Source organism: Pinus tabuliformis, chromosome 1_2 (assembly GCF_031772625.1).
Source record: "Pinus tabuliformis cultivar Carrire ecotype Pingquan chromosome 1_2, CPIR1, whole genome shotgun sequence".
Lineage (NCBI taxonomy): Eukaryota > Viridiplantae > Streptophyta > Pinopsida > Pinales > Pinaceae > Pinus > Pinus tabuliformis.
The window spans coordinates 255428340-255449702 of NC_142298.1; the positions used below are offsets into that span (position 1 = coordinate 255428340).

Below are 21363 nucleotides of genomic sequence, written 5' to 3' on the forward strand. Positions count from 1 at the left end.
CCACGGGTCTCTTCATTACTCCATGGTTCCCAGATTTTGATCCAAATACAATGGTTGTTTCTCGGATGCCGGTCTGGGTTCATCTTCACAACCTTCCTCTACACTTTTGGAGCCCTCAAGTCTTGTCTATTATAGGCAACTCCATTGGACGATTCATCAAAATGGACACAGACAGAACGGAGGAAAAAATCTACACATTTGCATGCATATGTGTGGAAGTAGACCTCAGCAAAGGATTTCCAGACCAAATTCAACTCAAGTATAAATAGAAATGCTAGACACATATACTAGATTATGAAAATACTGCATTTAGATGCAGAATTTTTCGCCTAACAGGGCATCTTCAAAACACATGCCCAGAAGCCAAAAAGGATAAGAATAGGAAGAAGAAAGTTGGAAAACAGCCCAAGGGATGGCAGTTCTCCCCACCAGGCCCTGAAGATCTACCAACTAAGGAGGAAGATTCGGAACAAGATCCCCCCATTCCCCAAGAGAACAATCAGATCCACAAGGAGCCAGAAATTGTGGAACATGAAACAACAGATTTGATGGACTCTTTGCCGGCAAAGATACCTGACACATCGGATACCAGTGGTGCCAAAAGACAACATTCTTCAGACCATTCGGATTCTGATAAGGATAATCCTTGCCCTGAGGAGGACACCTCACTTGTTCTATTTTCTTCCTTACTGACTCAGGGGGAGTGGCGAAAGGTTGAGAAGAAAAAAGGGAGAAAATTATAATTTTCTCCCCATTGTACATTAATTTTCTGGTTATTTTCGTTCTGGTTTTTTCTTTGATCAACAGTTTTTGACCTGCTTTTGGATATGCACTACAGCATCTACAAAATGTAATTTTGTTATCATTAATAAAATTACGAATTTTTCCATGGGAAAAAAAAAAAAAATATATATATATATATATATATATATGTGTGTGTGTGTGTGTGTGTGTGTGTGTGTGTATGTGTATATGTATATATGTATATATATATAAGAAAACAAAAATTCAAATATTGAAAAAAAAATAAAAATAAAAAATAATAACAAGTAATAAAACATAAAAAAGCATGACAAAAGAAATCAAATATAAAAAATATATAGTAATGACATATATATATATATATATATATATATATATATATATATAACGTTAAAAAAATTAACCATACCACGTAAAAATTTAAAAAAAAAGAAAAATAAAAAGAGTAAAATAAAATAAAAACAAAGTAAAAAATTAAAAATTAAAAATAAAATTAAAAATTACAAAAATAAAATACAACATTAAAAATAATTTATCAAAACGCGGAGCTAGGTCATATGCAGTTGCGCACAGCGTCCGCCTGCTCCTGTTTTCCTATCTGCATGGCCCCTCCGGAACCTATCCCGGAGGCGGCCGCAACCTCTGACCTACAAGCTGAGTTCTCAGCTCTTATCGGCACCCTGAATCTGTCCAGGCCAAGACCCTCAGTTTCGAAATTCATCAAGAAACTTGAGAGATTGCAAGAAGTTTCCATGCCTCCAACTATTCCGAGAAGGGTTGCCTTGTCTTTGGCAGAAAAAGGATTAATCAAATAATTCACAGGACTCTACCCATCCCCAAAGACTGTTCAGAAATGGGTAGAAAGAAACTGGATGGATAAAATAACAGGAAATATCTCTATCAAATTTTGTGGAAGGGGATACTTCACCTTCTATTTTGAGACAAAGGAAGACAAAGACCTAATATTCAGAAATGGGCCTTATTTCATGGACACCAGAGGGCTATATCTCAATAAATGGACTCCAGATTTTGACCCAGAACTCGACATTCCAAATGTTGTCCCTGTTTGGGTTCAAATGCCTCATCTACCACTACACTATTGGGGGGATGAATCTGTCAAAGCGATAGGAAATGTTTTGGGAAAGTTTATAGGCAAAAGTGAGCTGAAGGACAACATGCAAGCTTGTACCAAAATCTGTGTCGAAGTAGATCTAGGGAAAGGACTCCCTAAGGCAATCAAACCAAAGGTGGACAACTAGATGCACATACAGTAGCTGGATTACGAACAACTACCCTTCAAATGCAAGGTATGTCATGGATATGGTCATTTTGCTAATAGATGCCCGAAATCAATTGAAACTGAAGACAATGGACCTGAACCCCAATGGGAACCTATCAAAAAGAAAAAAAAACAACCTTAATCAATCCATTAAAGTTGTTCCATCCTCTTCTCCCACGCTCCCCCTTTCCACTGCCCCTAACCTTCCTTCCTCATCTGAACCTATTCTAACCCAACCAGCCCCCATAGCTTCCTCTCCCCTTTCCTCCAACCCTTTTAATGCTCTTGCTTCAACTGAAGAGGATCTTCCCTCGAAATTATCTCTTCTTTCCTCTGAGCCTTTCTCACAACCTTCTCCCTCCATTCCTAGTCCTCCTTCATCATCCATGGAATCAACAACAACAATAATAATCACTAGAAATGTTGCTAAACTTGGACCTGGCAGAAAAACCACCAAACATCATAGGGATGAAGCGGCACAAAAGGACATTGCCATGGGGACACAACATCCGATAGAATATTTCATTGGAGGGCACTCTAACAAAGAAAAAGGACAACAAGAAACATGGACCAAGATAGGGACTACACCTGTGTTCCCTCCATGATGAAAGCTCTCACATGGAATTGCAGGGGACTTGGACAACCCCTAAAAATCAATGCCCTAAAAGAAATCATTAAATAAGAGCAACCTGAAATCATACTTTTTCAAGAAACAAAATTACGAGGAACAGGCATGGATAACATCATCACTAGAATCAGAAATTATCAAGGTGTAAGTGTACATTCTCGGGAGCCTCAAGAGGTATGGCAAAAATGTGGAATCAAATATTATGGAGACTTCTTACTACCCACAAAACACAATATTGGATAAAACTTAAAATGCTGAGTGTAAGAGAGGGAACAGAAATAATCATCTACAACATATATGGGCCAAATCACTACAGGGACAAAGAAGTGTGTTGGAGCACTCTTCAGGAGGATATGGAAAAAGAAGAAAATTTGAACTACATCATTGGAGGTGATCTAAATTTGATCCTTCATGCCAAAGAAAAATGGGGAGGCAATTTTACAACTGATCCCTCATGAGAAATGCTAGAAAATATTATGGTTGAGCACGATCTAGTGGATATTGTGCCAAAGAATCATTGTTTTACTTGGAGCAACAAAAGACTTGGACCAGGGAACATAATGGAGAGACTAGACTGCTTCATTGTGGCTGTCTCATTAATATCCCTTCACTCTATAGCCACCTCCACCATCTTAGATTGTATTGCTTCTGATCACCAACCTGTCACACTAGATCTAGGTTCACATCCAAATATGGGACCTCTCTCCATTCGATTCAACACACTTTGGATCGATTCTCTAGAAGCAAGGAACATTGTGGAACACACCTGGCACCAGCATGTAGAAGGCTCACCAATGCACATTTGGGAAACAAAACTCAAAAATGTGTGTAATGCACTCAAGATATGGGTCAAAAGCTCATATAAGGATCCAAAGCATAGCAAACAAGAACTAAAAGGAGAACTGGCCGAGATCTAAAAGGAGATAGAAGAGCATGGAATGGACAGGGAAAAGCACGATAAGGAAAAATAGATCTATAGGGATAATTAAAATAATAATAGAAAGGAGGGAGAGAAATGGCAGATAAAATCCATAAATCTGTGGTTACAGGTAGGGGACAAAAACACCTCCTATTTTCATAAACAGGCAACAGTAAGAACATTTAAGAATGTCATCATTTCAATTCAAGATGAAGCAGGGATCATGCGCATAGACCAAGCAGAGATAAAAGATTATGCCCGACAACATTTCAAAAATCTCTTATCAGAGAACATCGAGGAGGAAGATTATGATGATTTGCTCATACACACTCCAAAAATGATAACAGAGGAAATGAATCATCATCTAATCAAAGACATTGAGGAGGAAGAAGTCATTAAGGCAGTTTGGACTCTTCATCTAGACAAGGCTCCCAGCCCAGATGGCTTCTCCATCAGTTTCTATTGCATATTCTGGGAGGTCATTTGTCGAAATCTAATGAAGATGATACATTGGGTGCATTGGAAAAAGAAGATAGGAGGCTACAAAAACTCAACCTTCCTAGCACTTCTCCCCAAAGAGACCCAGCCCCTATCCTTTTCCATATTTAGGCCTATCTCTTTATGCAATTCTTCATATAAAATTATTTCGAAAATCCTTGCTTCTCGCATCAAAGCATATCTTCCCTCCCTCATATTAGAAAATCAAGGGGGTTTCCTAGAAAATCGGCATATAACTGACTCTATTCTTCTATTACAAGAAGCCATTCACTCTAGTGCCAACAGGGGTGAGAAAGGTTTTGTCTTAAAACTTGATCTAGAAAATGCCTTTGACAGAGTAAAGCATTCCTTCTTGTTTGTGTCTTAAGAAAAATGGGATTCAGTGAAGACTTCATTTTACTCATCCAAAATTTCATCTCCAAACCTTGGATCTCTCCTTTAATCAATGGCACGCCCTCTGCTTTTTTTCAACTCACCAGAGGCCTAAGATATCACCCTTTCTCTTTATCCTCATGGCAGAATCTTTCACCAGAGCTCTAGATCATAATCGTAGAATGAGATTGATAACTGGTATCAAGTTCGGTGATGGAGTCAAAACCATAAACCATTCACAGTTCGTTGACGATACCCTCTTAATGGGAGGAGCCTCCATCATAATAGCAAGAAGATTCAAAAATCTCCTTGAGAAATTCATGCAGTACTCTGGTGGGCAGATTAACCATCTAAAAAGCTACATATATGGATGGAATGCGACAAAAAACACAATACACAATATAATGCAAATATTTGGAGTCTCCTACAAGCTCAATTGGAGCCACTTCAATTACTTAGGGATGCCAGTTGGCATTGGACCCCTTAAGACAAAGGTCTGGAATAACATAATTGATAAAATGAAGAGAAATATACAACAATGGGGAACAGCTTGGCTAGACCTGGCCAGAAGGGTCATACTATTAAAGGCAATTTAATCTACTTTCCCCCTTTATAATTTCTCCTTGATCTAGTCCCCCATCAGCATCCTCAACAAATTAGAAAAGATTCCAAGAAAATTTCTATGGCAAGGAGGGAAGTTAGATAAGAATAAGTTCAGTCTCGTCAAACAGAGACAAGTTACCACCAAATATGAAAGTGGTGGACTTGCTATCCACATACCCAAGCTGCTAAATGTTGCCTTCTGTGGAAAGATTGTTTGGCGTTTGATCTCTGGTCCGTAATCATGGTGGAAGCTGGTTTTAGAAAAAAAAATTGAGCACAACTAGACAACATCTATTGGATCATGACACCCCCAGCAGACCCTGTTCGCGCATATGGCAACTTTGCAAAAAGGCCATTCCCTTTCTTCAAGACAACATATCCAAAGTGCCTCATGGAATCAGTAGCATTAACATTTGGCATGATAAGATTATGGGGAAAAAGGCCCTCTTTGTTGATCACAGTCTCCTCATCTTGCAGCATTATCACAAGGATCAAAGAATACATACCTTAAACGAAATCCCCGGTTGGAATAGTAGCAACAGGCGATGGATGGGATGGAATTTTTCCAATCCCCCTGCACATCTTCTCGATGCTCAAGTTAAAATGAAAGAATTGCCACATGGAGTAGCTCCCACCTTAAGGTATGAAAAAGATAGCTTCAGATGGGATCCTTTGGGAACTGCATACACCATTAAGGCATGTTATGATGCACTACTAGATGACTTTCTCCCTTCTCCTCCGTGGGTCTTATGGAACTAGGTTTGGAAATCTGAGAGCCTGCCAAAGATCAAAATATTTATTTGGACCCTATTCAAAGGGAAAATCTTGACAGTAGACAATTTGAAAAAAAGAGGCATTCAGGGAGCATCTAGGTGTCCTCTCTGCTCTGATGTTGAAGAGTTTATTCAACATTTATTTGTGGATTTTTCATTTTCCTCTCAATATTGGAGCTCCCTACCTCATCTCCTAAACTTCAAAATAGAAAGCAACTCCTCCATCTATGCCACAATTGTCAAGTGGAAAAAAGTTACCCCTATAAAAAAAAGGGACCGAGTGCCCAAAAGAGAATTTGGGATATGCTTCTATTTTTCCTTCTTTGGAACATTTGGATCATGAGAAATGGAGTCATCTTCCATGAAAAAGCTCCTTTCATAAGGAAAGTCCTGAGCAAAACCTAGGCCTTAACTGTATAGAATATCTATGCTAAAGGAAATATTCATATTATTATCAAATATCTTCAAGTGGAAGAAAGAGTCATCTTCAGAAGTGCCCTGGATCTCCCTTCAAGGCACAACAAACCCAACACAAGGCAACTCTCGACCAATTTTCAATGGAAGGTAAGGCTAAAATAATAGGAATTTCTAGAATGGCTTGAGGGCAAATGTAGATCTATTTTTTTTATGGCACCTCAAAATCTAACCTGGGAACAATAGGAGTAGGATGGGCAATTTTCGATGAATTGGGAAGCAATATAGCCACCTATCAATGGGGACTAGGCAAAGCATCAAATAATAAGGCAGAGGCCTATGCCTTACTGCAAGGCCTTCAAATAATCAAAGAGTTTAAATTTAATAATGCAATGGTCTTTTGATACTCGTCAATAATAAAACAAATGATGTTGAAACCAGCACTATCTCCCAACATTGATCTTAGTAGATTAATCACTTGTTGCAGAATTTAAACCGGGAAATTGGAGATATTTCTTTTTACCATATCCTAAGGCACAATAATAAAATTGTTGACTCTTATGCCAACTTGGCTTGTCTCTCTCCCCTGGTCAACTCACTACCCAAGGCAGGTCTACCTACTCCCCCCTTCCATGAATTCCTCCTACGTTCCTGCTGTCCTAATGCTCAATGCCTCCTCGATTTACGGTGAACAAGACTCTAGTATTATCCTCCCTGCCATTTCTCTCGTGACTTGATCCTCCCGATCTCCCCTACCAGATCCTTCCTGATCCTCCCTACCAAATCCTTCTTGCTCACTCCTTGGGCTCGCTCCCTTCCTATTCTTAAAGCCCCTCTACTTCCTTCATTTTTCCAACAACTCCCTTCTCTGCGCGCTTGTCTACCGAGCTCTCTAGTCCCTCCATGGAGGCTCCTCTGTTCTCCCAAAACCTCTATCGTTCCTGCAAAATCCTTCCCTCGCTCCTGTTACACAGTAATTTGTCATTGTCCTCATCTCAACCCTCTACTATGTCATGTGTCAAATAAGCATGTTCATATCTTCCCACCAATGCAAGAAGATTAAGCAAATGCTCTCTAATGCTGCAAATTGACCCTCATTCCCTAAGTTTCTGCCTTGTCGCGAGTAAAACCTTAATATACGCAATAGACCTCTGCCATAAACGGTGTCATCGCGACCCTGTCATAGGTGTACACCTGTTTCCCATGATGATCGAATTTCAAGTCTCAGCGCGAGGCTGTTAACTATCTATCACAACGATCAGTCTGCATGCATTGCCTCTTAGCGATTCCGTCGCTGAGACTTAGTTCACGACTAGCAACAATCCAGATTGGATGAATTTGTTCAAACAATCGGCCTTCTGGATGTCTCTAGACCTGGTTGTTGGGTCAGTTTGGGTCGCCTTCCCCCCTCTGGGATGGTAGTTTTGTCTTTTGTGCTACCTTCTTTGAGGATAAGCTCCCTCTCCCTCATTTCATGGAGACTCCTTCTCCTATAAAATCACTCACCATTGCTATGATCTGCTAGTTCTTTTGGTTGTATAGTGCTGCTAGTGCATTTGAGTTTGGTAGATAGCTTTGGTGTGAGTGTGACAAGTGTGGGATTGTTAAGTAGTTTGCAAGAGGTTGTGGAGTGCCCTTAACCTTGTATTAAAGCTTGTGACTGTGACAAGTGTGGGATTGTTAAGTAGTTTGCAAGAGGTTGTGGAGTGCCCTTAACCTTGTATTAAAGCTTGTGAGAGAGAGAGAGAGATATATTGTTGTTTGGGAGACCCATCCTTGAGAGTGAATGCTTGAAGAAACATACTAGCTGGACCCTCCGAGAAGGCTTGCGATGTCAAGACTTGGTTGTAAGCTTTGCTCTTGATTTATTATTAATACAATCAATGATGATTTCCTATGTCTTGTATGTAATTTACTTGATATCTCATGACTTCTTGACTTTATGAGTAAATAGATCATTGTTGTTCTCGATTACATGCTATGTTGTTTTCTTGTGGTGTTTCAAGTTAATTTCTCATTAAGGAGAAGGAAACAGAAGCTGGAGCAGCGCAATGGAACTTCATCAACCACCAGTTTGAGGTAGGCCTCCAACGATGACTATTTAAGGGAATCAATTGTTGTTTTGTCCTTGTTGTGACTAGACCCACTCTAGGGCTAGAGGGGTTGCCTATGTCCATAGAGGGAACACTTTCCTACATCACAACTCCCTATTGCAGCATGAAGAGTGAGAATTGTTTGCATTGTGTAGACTTGTAGGAGGAGATGAAATTGATCAAAGCCCAAAACAATATTGTTCAGTCAAAGCAACAATCTGAGTTTGGGTTTCTCACTCACAAGGTGCATATCCTTGAGGAGAAGCTACGATCTTCCAACAATCGTTGCGGTCATATTGAAGAATCACTGGAGATCCTTCGCTACATGGTAGCAAAACAAGCAGCACAGAGCTCCAGCTCCAATGTGGGAGCAAACAACAGCTCAACAAGCTAGATGGGTCCCCCTGTCAGCTCCAATGGACAAAAAGACAACAGTTCTTAGTCCCATATCACCACTTTTTATCCTTTTTTTCTTCTTCTCTTCTCAGTTTCCATGTCAATTAAATTTATTTTGTTACTAGCACAGTTTGTAAAAGTCTATAAATGTTCCTGTTTCTCATGTTTTTCATGTAATAGTGTAAAAAAGCCTGCTGGAGGATTGGCTTCTGCCATCCCAACCCTATGCAGCCTTCTCACATACTCTCTGGATGTAATGGCATTCCCATGCCCTCTCTTTTTTGGAATATAAAAACAACAACCGATCTTGTTAAAAAAAAATCCACGGCGACCCTGAGGCCCACTGGCCAAGGGTGGCAAGGGGACGATTCATGACAAAAAATAAATCAAATTTCATAAAATATATTTAAAAAAAAAAAACAAAAAAACCATAAAAATGTAAAAAAAAAAAAAAAAAATCAAAATTAACTAGAAAAAAGAAAAATTTAAATAAACAAAAAAAAATAATAAAATATAAAAATAAACAAAAAAAATAAATATATATATATATATAATATAAGAAAATTTAAATAAAAATTTAAAAAAATACCATTGTTTAAGTTTAAGAAAAAAAAACATCATTTAAAAAAAATGTTAAATAATTATCAAAAAAAAAAAATTCAAAACAATTAAAAAAAAAAAATTAATGATGATGATGATGATGATGGTCAACGTCCACTGAGACCAAACTTTGGTCTATCAGACCTAAAGAAACGAATTATTTAGTTTGATTTAAGATTTTATTCCTATGCTCAAAAAGCTCTAAGAGAAGCCCCTCGAGCTCACTGTAATTTTGAAAACGTAAAAGGCTAGGAAGGTCAGTATTGCAACAAAGATTTTGAAACTGAGAGCTAATGTGGTTATACACGTGGCACTCTAAGAGGAAGTGATTTTCATCCTCGATGTTTGTATTCTCACAGAGATGGCAGAACCTTTCCATCCATGGTGTTTTAGGAACTGCCCAACGACCCGTTTCACTTTGGAGCTCATGAGAGTTCATTTTAATCTTGCCTATATTAATTTTCTTCTTTGAGCTAGTTAAAACAGAGAGATACTTTTGATCTTCTAGGGTGGGGTTGATGACCTCCTTATAATATCTTAATTTTCTTTTAGCTGCTAAATCTTTCTCACACCACTTTTTTCTTTGAACTTAGATGTAACAATATTTTTAATGTTATTAATGTTTTGCAATGCAACATTCTCGTCGATCTCCCAATGGTTTAACCAGGCCCTGGTGTCTTTATACCAACCTCGTTTGAGCCTTAGGTGGTTTTGCCTGGAATTTAAAGCTAGCTTAGGAAGTCTATGGTCTCCTATGTTATTGAGTTTGTGCATGTACAACAGAATCCTAGTCATAGCTAGGCTCTCGATAGGGGAAAGACCCACTTCTATAAGGAGAATAGGATAGGGTGTGTTGCTTTTAATTTTGAGGTTATACGTTATAAAACGCTTCTGGATTCGCTCAATCTTTCTCTAGGATTCCCTAGAGATGCTACAACCCCAAACCTCACATCCATATAAGATAACTAGAGTGACTAAAGTTTCAAAGAGGAAATTCTTTCTATCCCACATTACGAGGTTTGTCGTTTTACAATTATTTTCAAGACCAAAATAAGCTTTCCATCCCCCATTAATCCTTTTCTCAATGCTATAGTTCTAGTTGAGCTTGTGATGAATATCAATTCCTAGGTACTTGTAGGAAGACACTTCCTCCAAGTTACTATTTTCATACATAAAATCAGCATAAGTGTCCTTCTTGGATTTGACAATCATAACTTTTGTTTTTTCAGTGTTAACAATCATACCCATGGTAGAGCAGAAATCCTTAAGAAGTATAAGTTGCTTATCAAGATCAGATGGGCACCTTGCGAGAAGAACAATATCATCAGTGTAGAGAAGAAGGATGATGACTATTCCAGCTAAGATTGTGCCAGCACATCCTGCTTCCTCTAAACAACCTTCTAGCTTGTCAATGTAAATGCCAAATAGGGTAGGGGAGAGAGGGCAACCTTGTTTAACTCTGATATTACACTTAATATCTTTCGACCACCCCTCATTGCTCTTTAACTTGGCAATTACATTCTCGTATAACCTTATAGTGGCAGCTCTCAACTCAAAAGGAACCTTTAGCTCTTCTAATATGTTCCAAAGGTTGTTTCTAGGAACCGTATCGAAAGCCTTTCTAAAGTCCACAAAGCAAAAAAAGAGATTGGATTTATCATTGCGGCATTCCTCCATAATGATCCTAAGCGTAATGAGGTGGTCTGTTGTTGAGTGTTGCTTTCTAAAACCCGCTTGGCCTTTAGCCCACTTACCTTCACTTTCAAGCCATATGCTCAACTTCCTTTCCAAAATAATACCACATAACTTGGCTAGGAGAGGGCTGATCATAATTGTCTGATAATTAGAGGGGTTATTTGTATCCCCACTTCTAAAAATATGGATAATGAGGCTTTGAGTCCATGGTTTAGGGAACCCTTGCTTGACCGCTTTATTGAAAAGCTTATGAATGTGGGGGATGAGGACAGGACCTCCAATTTTTAATATTTCCGCCTGGTAACCTTCAATGTCCTTAGCTTTCCCATTAGCCAAGCGATTAACGCCAAAATCAATGTCTTCTAATGAGAAAACTTCTTTCGTTGTGAGTAGGGTTTCAAAGTTATCCATGACATTTGGAGATTCATAAAGCTTTTTAAGATAGAATTTCCAGTCGTGTAAAGCAATTCTATTATTATCTTTAGTTTTCCTAGTTAGAATCTGCCTCCAGAATTTCTTAGGAGCTACCTTAGAGAGGTGTAAGATATTCTCTTCTCTTTTACCAATATACTTCCTTTTTTTCCTTTTAGTTAGGGCTTTGTATATTTTTATCTTGCCAATTTTAAGAGATTCTTCAACAAATTCCTTAATTTCTCTCCTCACACTTTTACAGTCTTTGTCATACCATGGGTTGGTTTTGCTATTTCTTTTATTACTTGAAACTTCAATTGAGAACTTGTTAATAGAATATGAGAGGGTTGTAGTAAAATTATGATAGACATCTTCTATGTTGTCTATACTAGATAAAGGAAGTAAATTAGCTTTTAATTCATTTAGAAGGAGATCTTTTTTAATTCTATAAAATATTAACTTCTTTTGGCTATAAGGATTATCTTCTATGGGATCTCTATGCATGAAAAAATTGAGAGTTATAAGTAAAGGCCTATGATCAGAGTCAGGCTCGTGGTCGTTTAAGATGTCAAAATTTGTTATTTCGTTGTATAGAGGGAGATCAGAGATAACATAGTCTGCCACGCTGCTACCAAGCCCATGGATGCAGGTCATCTGGCTAGAATTGGGCCACTTCTTTAGACCGTTGCAAATTATGAGATCCTGAGCACTACAGAGCTTGACTAACTCCGACCCAAACAAATTCTCCCCGAGGTCTTCAGAGCTCCTTTTGTACTGGCTAGCCAGAAGAAGGTCTTCGTCTAACCAAAGAGGATTAAGGTTGGAATGATTTCTTAGAAGTATAGCTTGGTTGCTTGAAGTTCGAGCATTAAAGTCACCCATTAAAAGGATATTGCCTTCCTTCCTTAGGCTAGAAATATCATTCTCTAAACCACTGTAAGGACTATTTTTATCTAGATTATTTTTCTTATAGCAGTTAGAATTGATGGGGGGGGATAACAAATTGCTATGTAGGTCTTTTTATTATAAATGTCAGTAATTTCTATCCTGTAATGCCCCACTTAAATCTTATGATGCAAATTTTATTAATGTTTACATTACCTAAAAATATTGAGAAATATTGGTGAATACCTTCATTTTGGAAAATATAAATTTATTTACTAATACAAAATTCATTATTTCTATTTTATTCAAATTCCCAACTTGCCTTCTCAAATTGAATCTTAGGTAGGATATGGTCTCTCCTTCCTATATATATATATATATATATATATATATATATATATATATATATATATATATATATATATATATATATATATATATATATATATATATCTCACATTCCAAAATGTACTCTCACATTTACTAGGGAGAAGACATGGTCCTCTCCACTTAACTACATCTCACATTCCCAAATGTACTCTTACATTTACTTGGGAAAAGACATGGTCCTCTCCACTTAATTACATCTCACATTCCCAAATGTACTCTCACATTTACTTGGAAGAAGACATGGTCCTCTTCATTTAATTATCAATATATATATTCATCTGACATTCCCAAATGTACTCTCATATTTACTTGGGAGAAGACATGGTCCTCTCCCATTAATTTCCCGATTTTATATTCATATCACATTTCCAAATGTACTCCCAGATTTACTTGGGAGAATAGAAGTCAACTGTAAGGATGGAGGAGAAGTCAATGACATTAATGAGATGTGGTTGAGGTGGATAAGAGAGGGAGGGTATAAAAAGGGAAGGAGGAAGGGAGAAAAGGGCATGTGGGGTCTTGCTTTGATTTTGGGGTTGGTTGTGATTTGGGTTGGCTATGATTTTAGGATTGTTGTGATTTTGGAGACCTAAGGAACCTGTGGAGGTTTCTTGGGTTAGTTGAGAGGAGGGAAATATTGTTTATATTGGTCTAGATTATTCATTTGGACACACTACATCTGATTGGACTTGGGCTCGGAAGGCTAGGGAACTTGTGGAGGTTTCCTAGGCTAGAAATTATTTCCTAGTTGGCTAGGAGGTAATCCAGCTAGGTTAGTCAAGAGGATCGTTTCAGCAGGAGAAGCAACTCAAGGGAATCTCCACCAGCCACCGGTACAGGGATTCCTCTAAGCATAGATTACTCATGTAAATTACTGAAATGAAATGCTCACTATAAGTTATAGGGATTAGAATGTAAATGGTAAAATTTTTATTGTTTAAAAGTCTTGTAAGAAAGTAAATTATTGCCTCTTATTGCATTTAAATTCCAGAGAAAATAGATCTGTTAGAAGACCCTAGGATAGGGCCTTACACGTGGTATCAGAGCTTTGGTTCAAAATCTAGACCCAAAACCCACTAAACCAAAAATTCCACTATAAAGAGCTTGTAACCCTCGTAAGGAATTGTAATCCTAATATATACATATAACAATTTGTTTCTAGATGGAAAATGATACCCTCTTTATTGCCATGGAAAGCAATAAAACTGAAGTAAAGACATGTTAAAGTTGCGTTGGCAAGATATGAGTAGATATGTTAGGAGGTTTGAGTATTGGACTGAATTGATCCTAGAATTGATATACTCAGTGTATATATATCAAGGCACCACTACTATAAGAAGTTGAGATGGATTTGCCTGATTTTGGGTATTGTAAAGAAGCATTGATGTAATGGATCTACCTTTCTCCTGTTCATATGGGGGTATCAGCATCAGATTGAGTCGAGATTTTGATTTGGAGAGAAGCAGTTGTTTAAGGACTCTATCTCTTGGGTTTTCTTATAGTTCTGCTGCTGGTCATATGATGGTACCAACATTGTATTGAGATGAAAATTTCGATATTGGTACCATAGTTGGGCAATATTTCAAGGTTATATGTCTGAGAGAAAAACAGGAATCTAGAAAAATAATTGGCATTCAATCTCCAAACTGAGAAAACAGCTCAACCATTCCAAGGTAACCTCTAAAGCTTTAATTTCAACAAGCTCTAAAGCTTCAAACATGTAACCTTCCTCTGCAATGCCCAGATTCTCATTTCTGCAACTCTTAAACTTCCTCTTTTCATTAGTCTCTCGTGATAAAGGGCCAAATTTTTCATTAGTCTCTTGTGATAAATGGCCAAATTTATATGAGCATGCCGCTAAATTGAAGTAACAAACAAAAATGGCGGACACAAGTTTGTTTGAAAAAGTCCTAGAATGGATCAGGCGACAGAAGCCTCTGTATTTGGAGGCAACAGATTATGTGGGTTTTGCAGTAGAGCAAAATTGACCAATAATCTCTACTTGGTCGGTGCGTTTTGCTGGTCGTTTATGTGAGTTTCTGCTCTATGGTTAGAATGCAGTTTGAGAGGCCTGAAATCTTTACTTTAGTTGAGCTCAACAACATATTTCCTTTTACTTGGTGCATCTTTCTTAGCATGGCTGTTATTTCAGGCCTCCTTTATGTGATCATAGGGCATAGCTTGTATAGATGGAATTCTTCTTGGTTTTTCACCTGCCATTTTTATCGCGGCTATTTTGGGGGCTACAATTCTGTGGATATATGGAAGCTTTTGGATAACGAGAGCATTGATTATAATAGGAGAAAGTCTATTCACACTGAACCATGCACAGTTGACAATTCTGATCACAACTATATACTCCATGTATCATGCTAAAGTCTGTGGTGGATGGCTTGGTTTAATCCTTTGTGTGAACATGGCCTTTATTTCAAATGACATTTTGATCCACTTATTGAAAATTAGTGTGAAAGAAGATGAAAATAGATGCTTTGATGATTGAGCTGAAGAAACAAAAAGAAATAACTTCTGTAATGGACATGGAAGCACTGGTTCTAACGGCAATGCTTGTCCATCGTCACAAAAATATGGGCAATCCAGTGGTAGAGGAATCCTTTAAGAATCTCCAAAGTGCATATGAGGTTTTATCAGACTGACGAAGAAGAATACTTATGACATGGAATTGAGGATAGAAGAGCTGACAAGGAGTCTTCATCAAAATTTTCAAAGATGTGGTCAAAATATAACATATATTACATCTGGGGCTATAGCACGCTAGTACCTCTTACAGAATGGTAGCATTGGTATGCCTAGGCAGCTTTGACAATAGTATTCTCTAGGGCTTGCCACACATACCTGCTAATACTAAAGAATGACTATGTATGAACACAAACAAATTTGTTTCGTATTGAACGAATTCCTTGACATAAAACAAATGAAAACAAGAAACTTGGCATTATATGGTATTGTTGGCAGCATGGTGTTGGAATTGATCTCAAACAAGGAGTTATTCCAGCATGACATAAATGTGTTTCTCTGTTGCTCTCACAGTCATCCACCCTTCATAGGTACACCTTCCACCTGCCACATCCAAAAGAGACCCTGACAAGTGGTTTAACAAATAAGATTTCCCGCTGCTTTGTTTACCCATGGATGATATGACCATAATCTCGCCCTCCCAGTTACTAAGAACTATTTCATAAATGCCAAAAGTTATCAAATTTGTCAGAGATAAATTGTCTGTATAACTCAGTTCCAGTGGCATCTGAAACCCATCCTTGAGAGCAAGCAGTCCATTGTTTTCTGCTCAGGCTATTTGGATAGGAACAAGGCATGCAAGCCTGCGAATCCATGTTCCCATAGCCTTGGTTACCAAGCCGTTAGATGAACTGAATCCCCAGATATCCATGGTTCAAATCTTTTCACATCAATTCGAATCTCTGTATTTGAGAAATATTTACCTTTTTCCTTCTCCAGTTTTTGAAGAAGAGTTCTCAAGGCATTCTTACAGGCATCCTCATTACTTTTGTATCAATGCCTTTGGTGCTTAATATTACATTGATAAAAATAGTCTTCTTATCTTCAGAGAAGAGTGTGGGACTGGTTGCAAACTTATAATATGGTATATATACTCTAATTGGGGACAAGATCCAGAAATTCTTCTTTCTTCGGGCACTTGAACTACCTTGTTTTCTGTACTTCCTATTGCTTGCAATTGAACAACTTCCTTTGCTGAAATAGTTTTCAATATGTGGGAAGAAATGCTATGAGGAACTGATGCACTGAAGAAAACAAGATGACTCTGTGATCCAAAATTCACAATCTTCACTTGAAGCTCATCCAAATCTAAGACAAGTGTGATAGGCGGGCATCTCCATGTTTGTTTCGGTAGCAACATGGGCCGAAAAGATGAAACCACTTCAGAGAGGTCTGGTAAATTCTTTATGAATAAATATGGATCAAAATCATCGATTTCATCATCTTCATCAGCAACTCTAGATTCTTGGCTGGCCTCATCATTGCACTTCAACAATTTAGTTTGTTGCATTGCTAGAAACAAGGATGCCCCATCTGAACTTAACAAACCTTCCTGGACTCATTCTGAACCATGCCTATGAACATCTGATGCATTTTAATCATCAAGAGGCCACTCAGTGCCATTATAAGCCACATCAAAATCTATTTGCAAACCATCAAGATCATCATCAGGAAGATTACCCGAATTTGTCTCAAACCCTTGCACTGCTTCTACCACATCAGTAGAAAGTCTGGTCAAAGTTTCTTTCGTATGTCACTTGAAATTAGAGAAGTATCTATTACACTCTTTTTATTTTCTTCACATGAATCCTTGTTCTCATTTATTTTCTTTAGAAGCTGACTTTTATGGACCATAAGTTCACCTTGATCAGTTGTACATGTTGTTGTAGTTCCACTGCTAGCATCCTTTGACATATGAAAAACGGGCGAAAATATTGTCCCCATGACAGATGGATGTGCTTTCTTTCGTTCAATGCATGGGTCATCAATGGTAGAAAATGCTAATCTCAGATCCTGACAAACGTCATCACCCAACTCTGTATTGGCATTTACAGTTGTGGCACTGTTGCCTCCAATATTTTGACGATTGGGAGAAACAAGGCTGGTAGAAACATGAACAATTCTATGCTTTCGAGCAGAAGAAGTAATCAATTCTGCAACTTTTCTTTCCTTCATTTCAAGATCATGACAAGATTTTTTTGCGCCTCCTATTAGAACTGGGGCATATTTGTTCATTGTTACCAACTCTTGTGGAAGATTTCCTTGATTTGTTCTTCATCATTATTATATAGACGTATTTCTTTTATCTGTAATTATTTTCAACCTTCACATTATGCCAAAAATATTTAACCAACCACAGCAACCAATTGTGTTCTTCAGGTTGAAAATTTACCCATAAAATTACACAAGGAAACATCAACAAGATTCCAATCTTGAAGCTCTCCCAAATCTCTGACTCTTTTGTTTAGGGGAATGGTCCTCAAGTAGCTCATGACATCAGCCAAGACATATATCTCCACCACAATATAAAAGTCAATAGCTTCTACTACTTCCTCATTGTTGCCTGACTTGCCAAAGATAAATAAAAATGATCCATCCACAAAAACAAGAGCTACTAAAGTAGGTGAAGGAAGAATTAGTAGCCTAGGTTTCATCATCAGTTGTTGATGGAGTTCCACCACCCTAACCCTGTTTGTATAATCAATCAGGATAAATTCCCTTTTACACGTGAATAGAATGTATCATCTCATGGGCCACTATCCATGATTTTGCATGCATTAAAACAACTTCCTTATTCTTTAGACCAATTAGTCCATGATGGGCTTCATTTTGTCAACAATGATCTTCGATATGATTTCGTAGGAACAATTACAGAGATCAATTGGTTTGAATTTGTTGACAGTATCAATGTTTTCCTTCTTCAGGTATGAGAGTTAAGTGACATTGATAGCTTCAAGGGACCCTCCCTTATGACAAGATTTCTCAATAGCAAGTAAAGCTCTAGCCCAATAAATATCCCAACATTCTAGATACAAATCCATAGGGAAGCTATCTGGTTTAGGTGATTTGCCTATTTCTGTTTCCATCACTGCATGTTCAACTTCTCTTGGTGAGACTTCTTTAATTAATTCTTGACTCTGGTCATGGGTGACCAACTTGAGGATGTGTTTCACTATCAAGTCATCACCTCATTTTCATCAGCAATAGGTTCACTAAGTGAGTCTTTGGAGAAAGAGACTAGCTCCTCTTCAATCCCCTTTTGCTCTTCTAGTTTTTCCCCTGCTATGGTGCAGAGGTTTAGAATTTTGTTATGTTTTGACAAGCTCGGGATGAGTGATCAGAAAATTATGTTACTATATTCTATCTAAAGCCAACTTATTCTTAATTTTTGTGACCACAATATTTCCTAGTCGGCCTTCAATGTTATTGAGACCCCAAATGAGTCCTATCAGAATCCTTTTGACCATGGGCCCTGTTGAGAGCATAGATGGACCAAATTGGTAGCCATGTTAGGCAGTGGTGCTACTGTGTGCACAACTCAGCCGTTTTGGTAGCCATGCTTGTGCTTGGGTGACAACATAGAAGTTGGCACACTTCAATTGTGGGGAGACAAGACTTGCTTGTTTGTATAGCCAAGGATGAATGCATTACACATATCGAACACAGAAGCGTAGATGTGTTGGTTTGGTGTTTTATGGCATTGAAGCAAAAGTCTGTTTCTTAACATATATGATGGGGTGGGAGCAAGATGCAATTGGGTATCCTTCAGTTGTGTGGACTGATAAGCCCAAGATTCTGCTGCACTTACTAAACCCATATGACATCTAGGTCAATGGTGCTAAAGCAAAGGTGAGTTGCTTAGGTAGTTGTGACTATGTTGGGGTGGAAGCAAGATGGAAGTGGTAGTGATTCAGTTTTGGACACATCAGATATGCACTTATATGTGTTAATGAACTCAAGATGTGTTGGCTACTATAGAAATAAGATGGAACTTGGCTGATTTGATCCTACTTGAGGTATAGGACTTGCCATCATATTAGATGTGGGTACAAACATTGTTTGTTGCTTCAAAGATGTGATTGTGAATCTGGAACCTAGATCTAGAGGCTGAAGTTCCTTTCCTTCGTGATCATTGTATTGAAAATCTATTGTGTTGGCAAGGGCATGAGAAAGAGGGCAAGTAAAAGATCCAACTCGGTGTTATAGATGGTGACATTTTTCAATTGGAAATTTGTTTTGTCGCTGCATAGATTTTGTTGAGTTTCCTCTCTGCTAAGAATATTGCCTATGGTGAACTGGGAGGTATATGACTAATCCATGAGAGGTTGTTGGGCATTGGAAGGAGAAGGTGCTAAACATAAAGCCTCCTCCTTGAGAGGATCTGGAGGTTCACAGATAATTGTTAGACTGAATTTTGTTCTTCATTCTGCAGTTGAGTTACTAGTGTATGTATCTCATCTCTTTTCTATGTGGATAGTTGGTTGATTACTTCTGCAAGCAGTAGTGAACTTAGAAAACCAAGTGAATGTTGGGGAGGTCCCTTGTCATTGTCTGGATTTAGGATTTCGTGGTGCTCTTGAGGATTTATTTGAAATTTGTACCATTGGTATTCTATTACCATTTGTTGCACAAGGTCACGATTTGGATCAAAAACTGGACCCTTGGTTGTCTTGCAAATAAAATATTTATGGATATTAATGGATCAATGAAGCTTCTAAGAACTACGTAGGGTTTGAGATGTGATCAGTTGAAAATGTGGTGAAATTTAGATGAGATATAATCAGCAAAGGGTGATAAATCTCTATGATGTTTTAAGGATTAAGTTCAAAATTAAGCTATGACGGCTGAATAGTTGAATCTGTCATGTCTTGACTTTCCAAAGACAATGTCATACAATTGATGAATTGAAAATTCAAGTGTGGAATGATACTCCCAATAATGGGTGCATCTAGAGGCCATCAGCTTAACTGACAATTCCAACCTAGGTATTGCACTCTACAAATAGTTTCAAGATAAGAAGGTTCAGTTAATTTTCATCAGCCTAGGTCTTGCAAATCCTTTTTCATACCTTCCACTACTCAAGATAGAAGATTCACTCCTTGGAGCACTGGGAATTTGATAATTTTGCAAATTTGGCATCAATATTGAGGAGTTGATACCTTTAATGTGGACCAAAGGTAGAGCAAGATGAGAAAAGCTGAATAGATTTTCTAGCTGAGCTAAAGAAACCCAAAACTTGATCATGAACCATGAAGATTATTAACTTCTCAATCAATTTTAGTTAATTTTGCAATGGAAGAAAAGTTTCAGTGAGTAGAAAAGGTAGCTTCTGAATTCAGCTGCATCTTAGAAATTTAAATGAATATATCTTCTCCTTGTATAGAATAATAAATTTACACACACTCAATTACACATTAAAATTCACCATCAACTATGTTCCTTCCCTAATTATAGGCACGATGAGTATATGCATACGCATTTTACATGATACAAACACATATAAAGAAGACGTAAAAAAAATTTATTTGTATTTAGTAATTTGTATTACCTACTCATCATAAGGTCCAGTTTTAGCCATTGTTTTTGTTCTTGCATAGTCAAGGCATTTCCCTTGAACCATGGGTCCTTTGGAATAACCTACCTATTTTGTTTAATGACCTTCGTTGTCTTGACTGAAGCCAATTGAAGACCCCGTTAACATTTTTAGGCTTTTTGGATGATTCTTAAAAGCTTACATTGTCAGTTTGGAGAACATGCATTTTCTTCTTGCCGAACTTTGTTTAGGTCTATGGCAATGCCATGCAATATTTTTAACTAGCCTATATGGAAAGCTTACTTTTTATCATGGTTGGCAACAAAATGTGAAGTCAGGTAAGGGTTCCATTAGGTAATCTCAAGCCTTATCCAAGGGATACAACATGTTGAAAATATAATGAAGAATATACTTGTTACAAGACAGTCTTTATGAAGGTTCCATACCTACCCTAGTGGTGTGATTCCTATATGATGGATTGTACAATCCTGCCTTACATTCCACATGTCAAGTGCAAGATGTGACCACATTCTTCATAGGATTCTTTTTTTTTTTGAAATTGTTTCGAGAAGCATGC

At 37.8% G+C, this 21363-nt stretch overlaps 1 pseudogene; it reads right to left on the reverse strand.

The window, feature by feature from the left end:
* Window positions 1-1315: 1315 nt before the first annotated feature.
* On the reverse strand, window positions 1316-17534 carry LOC149205336 (uncharacterized; annotated as a pseudogene).
* Between the last annotated feature and the right edge of the window lie 3829 nt (window positions 17535-21363).